Here is a 9208-nt window from a genome sequence, read left to right as displayed (position 1 = left end):
TTCAAGACTTCAAACAAGAAAATGTTTTTTTTTTATATAATTATAATTTTTCTTCCACGGTTCCGTACAATGCTGATAAGCCACACGCTTGTTTTTCCAGAAGGTTCATGTTTCTTTCCAAAGAAAACCCAATATAATCTCTATTTTAAAACAAAAAGATTGTCACCACGCAAACCACTGAAATGTGAGTTCTGTGAGAGATCACGGAGAGGAGCCAAAGAAAGCAGTCCAGATGGATTGTTTACTTCTTGGACAATTCTGAAAACTACGCTCACTACGACAGTGAGGCTGTCAATAGTTAAAGTGTTCCATAAACTTCAGTTGAAGCATTGTGATGTTGTTCAGCAGGATGAATGTACGGATCCTAGCCCCAAGTTAAGCGGAATTTCACAACTACGAAAGATATTTCGTATCTACGAAGAGATTCTACCTGTACATTCCATTCATATTTACGAATAAAGTTAAAAGTTATCGATATGGACTCAACGAATTACCGAAATATTAAAACATCTGACTCACAGTGCTTCACAGTGACTCACAGTGACTTCTGCTTGATTTGATTTTTTTATATAAGGTATGCTTGTAAGCTTATGCTGAGTTGTAATGTTGTTGGAGAAACTTTCACATTTCATACACTTTGACATGACCATAAGATGAAAACTACATTAAAAAAATTTATGTTGCTTCGGGCAACACGGATAAGATTGCCAGGTTATGTGGGTAAAGAGAAATAAGTGTCACGTCTTTTTTCTTCCTTTTTAAATCTTTTTTTTTTTGACGCACGGAGGCAGGTGGCGCCATTGGGACTCGATGACAATTTTCTCATGTGTGGAATTGAACTGGGAGCAGTTGTATTACGCATATGGGTTAGGAATATGTGGGTGTGTCAGTGTGAGATATATCTTTCTGTGGATGGACATGAAATACCCCTCAAAAGAAAGGAGCTGAAAAGAATACATGGAATTAAAGGCTTAATCCTAACAAAGAAAATTCACTTTTATCGACAAATGATGAAATATGTTATGATGTTTATTAAATGCGATTAGAACACAAAAAATTAGTAATTCTTGGTCAGTGATGTTTAATTAATGCAAAGTAATTAAAATCACCACCGTGTTTCAAACGTAATTCTGCTTGAGATTGCTAGTTTTTAAGCAACATGTAGAACAGGCAGAATAAAACCCAAAGTGAGTTTAAGAGGCCAGAATTCACCATTTCTGTGTGACTATGTCCAAATATCACATTGCCGTCACTGCAATTTTATTATTCACCAAGTCGTGGTCAGTTGAGTCTTTTGCTTATTCACTGACCCATTCAGATATCTGTTTGCTGTGTTTCATGCTATGGTTTGTTTGTTTTCGTATTTAATTATGGGCATGGAATTAGCCTTTGGTTCTTTTCACATACAACGTCCATGTGATCTGAGTTTGGAAGGTCTCAATCACTGAATGGTTCACGCTTTTCATAAATCCCTTTAGATACAAATCAAGCACCATGCCTTTGTATCTCGGGGGTGTACATATATAGTAACCGTATGATTTGATATAGTATCCAAAATCTCCGCAAAGTGCGATTTTACAGCTATACGACCGATCTCGTCAAAGGCGTTTAGCAAACAATCGCAAAGGGACGCTCAAAGTGAAATAAAATAAATTTTAAAAAGACGGCCTTTGCTCCATTTTCCACTGCATTGTCTCAATATTTGCTGGTATACCACTGGTATTTGCCTGTAGTGGACACGACATTCAAGGATTGCCAGTCTGGATTAGCCATCACGTTGCAGCATTGCGTGGCTTTGAAAGCACTCACACTACCGAAATCAACTCTAACCCAACTAACCATCCACCAATTTGTCTTCCTTTTTGTTTCTCCCCTTTGATTTAACGTAGAGAATAGATAGTATTAGAGATAGAAAAAGCCAGTGTTTGAATATTTATGGATAAAGGCCAGAATGGCTAGGTAGAGATGTAAAACCTGTCATATATGATATTAAAGGCTGACTGTTTTACAATACACACTCACTGACGTGACTTTCCTTAAAGCAAAGTGATCAGGTCTATAGGAAGTGTTAATGCGTCTTTGGTGCACACTGACCGTGTAGTTGCCTAAGGGAGGACGGCTTCATGACTCCGTCGCTGTCTGTGTGGTTTCGCTGGAATGGAGACGCCATCAAAACAAATCACCATCATCACCATCATCATCAGCATCAGTTGCAGCAGCATGAGCTGTCTCCCCGACCAAATCCCTATCGATTTGGCGAAGCTTTCTCAAGCTCTTGCTATATCCATCCGGAACACTGACAAGAAAGATGCTCAAGCAGTGAGTACATATTTCGATTTTAATTCTCAAGAGAAAGTTATTGCCAGATCTTGACAAATTGAAACATTAAGCGTATCGCTTCTAACTATGCATTTAAGATATGATACTAATTTAGGAGTCCTCATATATTCGAATGATTATATTTTATATTACTGTAAAACGGCTGAAAGCGGTAGAAATTCAAGCATTATCCTCAAGTAACTAAAAGTTATTGTTTTGCCTTATCTATGTTTATGTTGTAATGGCAAAAAAAAAAGAAGGGGCATGAAGTTCTTAATGAAGCATTTTTAATAGGTTCTTGGAATAACATGGTTCAGATTGTACTGCTATATCATTATGTTGACTCTAAAGAGTAGTTATCACGGCATCATGAAAAACTGTCAAAACACATTTGTTTTCCATCAGTTCATGGGTACCATAGAGTTACGCCATCAAACAGTGACAGTGATTATTCATTAGTTTAATCCGGGTTAAAAGTGTATTTCTTATGTATTAGGTTAAAACTTCTTTTAAAATTACCGAGATCTTCTTCATGATAAGAATCGGCGTCGTATTGTGATCAAAAGTGATCACAAACCAAAAACAAATCATAGTCGAGTGTAAAGTAAAAGGCAGGACAGGACGTTTTTTTTTGTTAAGACCTACTCTAATTGTATGAGTATTTATTTATTTGATTGTTGTTTTACGCCGTTCTCAAGAATATTTCATTTATAAGAAGGTATTATGATGGGAGCAAACCTGGCAGAAATAGGTAATGTACTTTTGGGCTACATGTATTGCTGGGTATCAATCGCATTGTTTGACAAGGTTGTTTTCGACACAACAATACAATATACCTGAAGGCCCTTCTTCACAGATATGTTGACATGGCCATTTTGTATTTTCCTATTTTAGAAGTTTTTACTGAAAAGAACAGCGTAGTATAAGCCAAGATATTGGTATTATTATCTCTTTGACGAATGGCAGGAGGCCTTTCAGTGAAAACATCATTTTGGTATACCTCATCAGAATATTTCTTTCAACCGATTTCCCTAGACGATAAAAGTGTTTTTTATCCCCCAGTAAAGTCATACTTCTATATTACTCTTATTCCTAATGGACTAACGAGTTTTTAGTGATGGCTGATGTCCTCTTCTGTTACGTTAGGGACTCATAACTGTTATAAGTAAGCCGTTGTGACGAGTCCAGTGGGGCTATGAAAGGTCAGTGTTGACAGTATCAGTTTGTGGATGTGAGCGGTAATGGCAGCTAGTGGGCCCCGGGTACGGGTGAGATGCTCGCTTGCACTTCTACTGACGTTCAGTCACGGGATAAATAACTGCTTAATCGTTCAAATCAGCTGCTGACACGAATCGAAATAAGCCGTCGTGTCATAATAAAATTGTTGACGGGCCACTGCCCACGGTGCTCACCCTCGTGCCAAATTGGACACCTCTAGTCCTAAATGTCGCTCGGATGATCATGAAAAGACGCGTTGATTACATCGCTGTATTGTGGCAATCATAACTAAGTCAGCTGCGGTCATATACGGTTTCTGTGTTCAATCAGCTGCCATTCCATGCCAATTTGGGAAAAAAATCAGCCCATTACCTCCGTTTGATTTGTACATTACATTCTGGCTTGTTCGCACCACGGTGAGCTGACTCAATGAGCTTAATATCGTTAGTGATCCTATTCCAAAAAATGTCAAGTTGTACTCGGAAACTACCGTTTTGGTTGTAATCCGGAAACTTATCAGGCGACTGTCATAAATATGTCCGTTAACACCAGGCGAATCTTCGCGAAGAGCTACTCATATTTGAGCGGATGGATCAACAGCGCTTCGAGAATTGCAAATATACCATGAAAGTTTTTTTTTATTCTGCAGCAATATATTCACCTGCTTGTTTTAGGATAGTAAATCAAACATTAAACCAAATTACAACACACACCGCAATACCCTCTCCCCTATATTTCCACAGTTATGTCCGAAACAAATCACAGTAAACTGTTCCAATAATCACGTTCTGAGAGAGAAATTTGAACTAAATGTAGCTCTCCCACAAACAATAAACAAAGGCTAGGGAGAATATTGGTTAGATTAATGTTCGACTTTAGGGTTTGCAGCTGCACCACTATACCACGTATGGATGCATGTACATGTAAGCGAATTAGACAGAAAATGGATGCAGTGATTTTAAATTAAGTGTTAGAGTTACAAGCTAGGTAAGCTCAGCTGGAACAGGTGTTGCAGCAGTTTAGATGAAGCAATCCTAGGGGATATTCACAGAAATTCCTCTCCTCACCCATGTGTTGTGTTCTTCTATGTCAGTGGTTCACAGTCGTATGCCCCACATGTAGAAATAAAGTTTTTTTGTAAAGATTGATATTACAGTGAGCCCCATAGGAGAGGGAAAATGCACACGCTGGGAGCAAATAAGCTGTTGCCTCCGTCGATTAGTGACAAGCACTTTCCTACATGTAATGCTCGTGACAATCAATGTCACTTACATGTGCCAGCTATGGCATCACTTTATGGCAAAGGCTGCAGAAGAATAAAAGATGCAGCACTGCTGAGTCTCGCGTTTCATCGGGGCTCTGTCCGTTTTCCTCCCTCCAAATTGCCTCACTGTCATATCAATGAAATACTCTTGAGTATACGGCGTAAAACTCCAATCAAATAAATAAATAAATTCGCCCTTGGGACTTCATCTTTTATAAGCTTTATACACATGGACTCTGTAGAAGGTTTAAATCTGTTATAGTTTTGAGAGAAAACGTAAGAACAACTGGGGTTATAGCTCTCCCACTGTAGAGCACACCGACGTCATATCGATCCGTACTTGGCTTTTCCCCCTTAATGAGCATCAAGCTACGAACATTCAAGATTATAAGTTCTGAAGTCGTTGAAAGGGCCCCGATGCACACTTCAGCTAATTTCCCACCAATTCTAACATTAAATTTATTTATCTACTTTTTCATTGGTGTTTAACTTATTCATTTACTTATTTGATTTTTGCTTTACGTCGTATCCAAGAATAGTGCACTTAAAGGACGGCGGCCAGCATTGTGGTGAGAGGAAACCGGACAGAACCCAGAGGAAAACCCATGACCATCCGCAGGTTATGTACATACCTTCCTACGTGTGACACGGGGCTACTGGGTCATTGTGCCAAATGTGCCTCCTTTCCAAACATTAAGTGTTCCATAAATGTAACTTAAGACAAAACAGTAGCATCTGTGCATCGATGACGATTACTGCATTGTATGAAACTAAATGCCTCAGTGTCAGAGTTACGCGATTAGTATAATTTTAGTATGACACATTTTCTATATGCATTTATTTTTTAGATTTGAGTGGAACGATATACATGATCATTTGACTAAACGGTCTAGGCAACCTGAGGAGAAATTAGAAAACTTTGAAGAATGAGGGTTAACGAAGGTTTTGTTGGATTAGCTGCCGCTTTGCATCAGCCGGTCTGTTAGATAACGTGATGTATATCGGTGTTCTATCCCCATACATCTGGCCATATCAGTGGAACCTTTTTACAACAGAGTAAGCCCAACCTCAATGATGTAATGTATTTCATACTATGCGGTAGTGAAGAACATTTCACAACAATTCACATTTGGGGATGAATATCGAAAAAAACATGGTTGATTATGCACGAATTTACATCGAGAAAACGCCACGCATTTCAAAGGATACTTTTGGTTTTCGTGAAAAACGAATTGTGACAGCAATGGACGTTAGTGTCTTATCGAAGAGCGGTGAAATTAAATGAACTAAAGCACATAGTGAGATTTATTACTGTGGAAAACATAAAAAAGACATTGGACATATGGCGAAATGTAGACCCCATTCCTCTGCAGAACAGGAGGTGTCTCAAGGGATTCTACTGAGTGAAGCATGTGTGAAGTTCAAAGGAAATAACACTATCTGGAAAACTGTCGCAAGGACCCCCTGGCCACAAGGATTACCCAACGTAAATGTATGCCTAGGAAGTGGAAAGTTTAGATTTACGTGTTGATTTTTTGGATTGGTGTTTTACGCCGTACTGAAGAATATTTCACTTATACGACTGCTGCCAACATTATGATCGAAGGAAACCGGCAGAGCCCCGGTGAGGCCCACGACCATCCGCAGGTTTGTTAAGTTTCAAAGAAATAAGTGAACCTCGCGAGATGCCTCCTAACCTCCTTTACACGCCTTATTTTTTGTGTCGCAAGGAAAAACAACCATGTGCCGAAATACTGTTTACTTCTATAAGCAAACACGTATGTCGATCAGCACAACAGTCGGAATATAACACTGGTGAAGGTTTTATGCCTGAAACACATACCAGTGCCTGTAGAAAAGCAAATTACAAAATATACTTGATCCACGATTTGGGTGAAATGATTTCTGCCTATCTTAATTTGCACAATTGCACGCCTTGAGGTTGTTCTTAATTTGACCCCACGTAACAAGACTTTGTACATTTTGGTGAAAAAAGCTCTTGGTCTGTAAGCATTGCTTTCTAGAAGCACGCAACAAATCACTGGTTTATAGGGCTGGGTTCAAGTTTTCCTTCAGTTTCTCCCGCAAACTGCCCCTAGCACATGTTTGGAGCCGTTACTTGTTGGTATTGACTTTTTTTACCTCGGTATCGATTCAAGCTTTTTATGCTTATCATTTCAAAACGAATTACGTCAATGGAGTGCTGATAAAAAAAATGCTAAACCACAACGAGCATGATATTACGAAACTATTGTCAAGCAAATGAAGCGGACGTAAATAGGTCCCTGGAGATTTTCAATCACCTGGTTTTGACAGACAAATCAAGGCATAGCCAGCATTCCACCTGATCAATACTGATTTGCGTGTATACAAAACTCCCAGTTAACTGGTGAGCCTTAGATTGATGTGGAGGGGGCGGGATGGAGAGGAGTTGGGGGAAGGCGGTAGGCGCAAATATAAAACAGATACCACGACAACAAACCCACAGAAGTAATTTGATATAATATAACACCAACACCTGATTTTATGTGACACAGACAGCTTTTACAGGCGTTACTATGCACAGAGCAAATTGCGTGGTATGGTTAGGCGGAGAATAAGTGGAAACCTCAAAATCCGAGCAGAATTGTGTAAATTCGTGAATCAGTAGGATAAAGCTTAGTTGAACCGTCTATAAAAGTTCCATCGGCATAACCTTTAAAATTCCTATTTTCATGGAAGTTGGGAACGCGTTTTAAGTGAGTTGAAAAATTCGTTGTAGCAGGTAGCTCTGTAAGAGTGAGTTCGAATCCTTGTGGTTTGTTTTCATTTACCTGAAACATAATTCCGCATGAGCATTGATATTGGCGTATTTGTGTTTAATAAGTGTTACCGTGAATTTAAAAGCGATATTTTTTAAGTTAAGACGTAGCACGCTAACTATACCACAGTCATACGTGAATCAAGCTTAAAAGCACGCGTCTATGACTAACTTGTCAGGCTAAAAGTTACATTTGTTATAAGGAGACTTTCTACACTCCATAATGTTTAATATAAAGTTTTAATTTACCTAAAATATCCTTTTTCGATTATATATCACGAACATCAACACGCTTCTGTTCATACCGAAGGCTTAAAGCCACACGCCTGCAATATAACATGAAAAAGGAAGGTGGTTTCCTCCCCATTTGTGCGACAGAAGGTCGGTCAGCAACCTGAGAAAGGTCGTGATTTCTCCACTATCTTCGCATCACGACACTGGCCTGCGTCATATAATTAAAATATGTTTGAGTACGACTTAAAACACCAATCAAATAAATAGATAAAGAAATTACAGAAAAATGGAGCAAAACAGTACTTTAAAATGAAGTGGCCATATGAGGATGTCAGTCGCTATATCAGTGACAGCTACAGTCCGTTTCGCTTCTTGAGGTGCACGGGCTGTCCGTTTCGCTTTCTTAGAATACTGCCGATTCCCCCGCCCTACCACAGGATGTCTTTTAATTGGTTTCTACGTGCAGCTAAATGATGGATGCTCGGTCTGAATGCTAAACATCTAGAGTTAGATGATTACTTGAAACTGAGATTGTCCGGCTGAGAACTATTTTTAATGGACATGAACATTGACGTAGAAATTCGATATTGATATTACCTTTACAATACTGACTATGCCTTAGTCAACACGTTGGCACCTGTGAGACTAACAGGGCTCTTGATTGCTTTCCTTTCAAACTTGGCCACATACTCGATGGTCGAGGAAGTTAGCGGTTCCCTCGAACATGACGAATGAGATCGAGTGATTGTACCCAGCTCTGGATTGTTAAGTAATGGGCGAGGCGTCTCGCACCAATGACCCATAGCCATCGTCACGTGAAGGAAAATTACTCACTTCAAAGTTAAACAAAATCAAATAATCAAATAACAAATATGACAACAGTAAGTATTCATTTCGTTCCAGTTAAATGCTTTGGAGATTTTTTGTTTTTTCAGGACTTTATTTTTGCAAGTTCTTTATTAATGGAATATAATATCTACTTTGTGATATTTCAACACAAGACCAAATTGTTCCAAATAGTGTTACGACTGCTGATTGGGGGGCCCGCTATGGCCTGGAAGTTAAAGATCTACTGCGGCACTATGACCTCTACAAGCCTCTCATCCATGGGATCGCTCCAGTTCAAGATGGCTTCGTCCACTGTCGTAACTGGGAAGGTCTGCCAGCAACTGCGGATAGTCGTGGGTTTCCATGGGGATAGAACATCTGGTCTGAACCCAAAACCGTTTCCTCTCTCACTTGCATTTCAACAAAAGGCACAGTTTTAATTTTAACATTGTAAATTATCCTTACTTTGAGAGCAATATTTACCAAAGGATCTTGCATATGGCGTGTACATATCTCACCTTGTAACATTTGTTAGATCCTGTCTG

Source organism: Liolophura sinensis, chromosome 6, assembly GCF_032854445.1.
Source record: "Liolophura sinensis isolate JHLJ2023 chromosome 6, CUHK_Ljap_v2, whole genome shotgun sequence".
Lineage (NCBI taxonomy): Eukaryota > Metazoa > Mollusca > Polyplacophora > Chitonida > Chitonidae > Liolophura > Liolophura sinensis.
The sequence above is the reverse complement of the archived record's forward strand: the minus strand, read 5'-3'. Positions refer to the sequence as shown.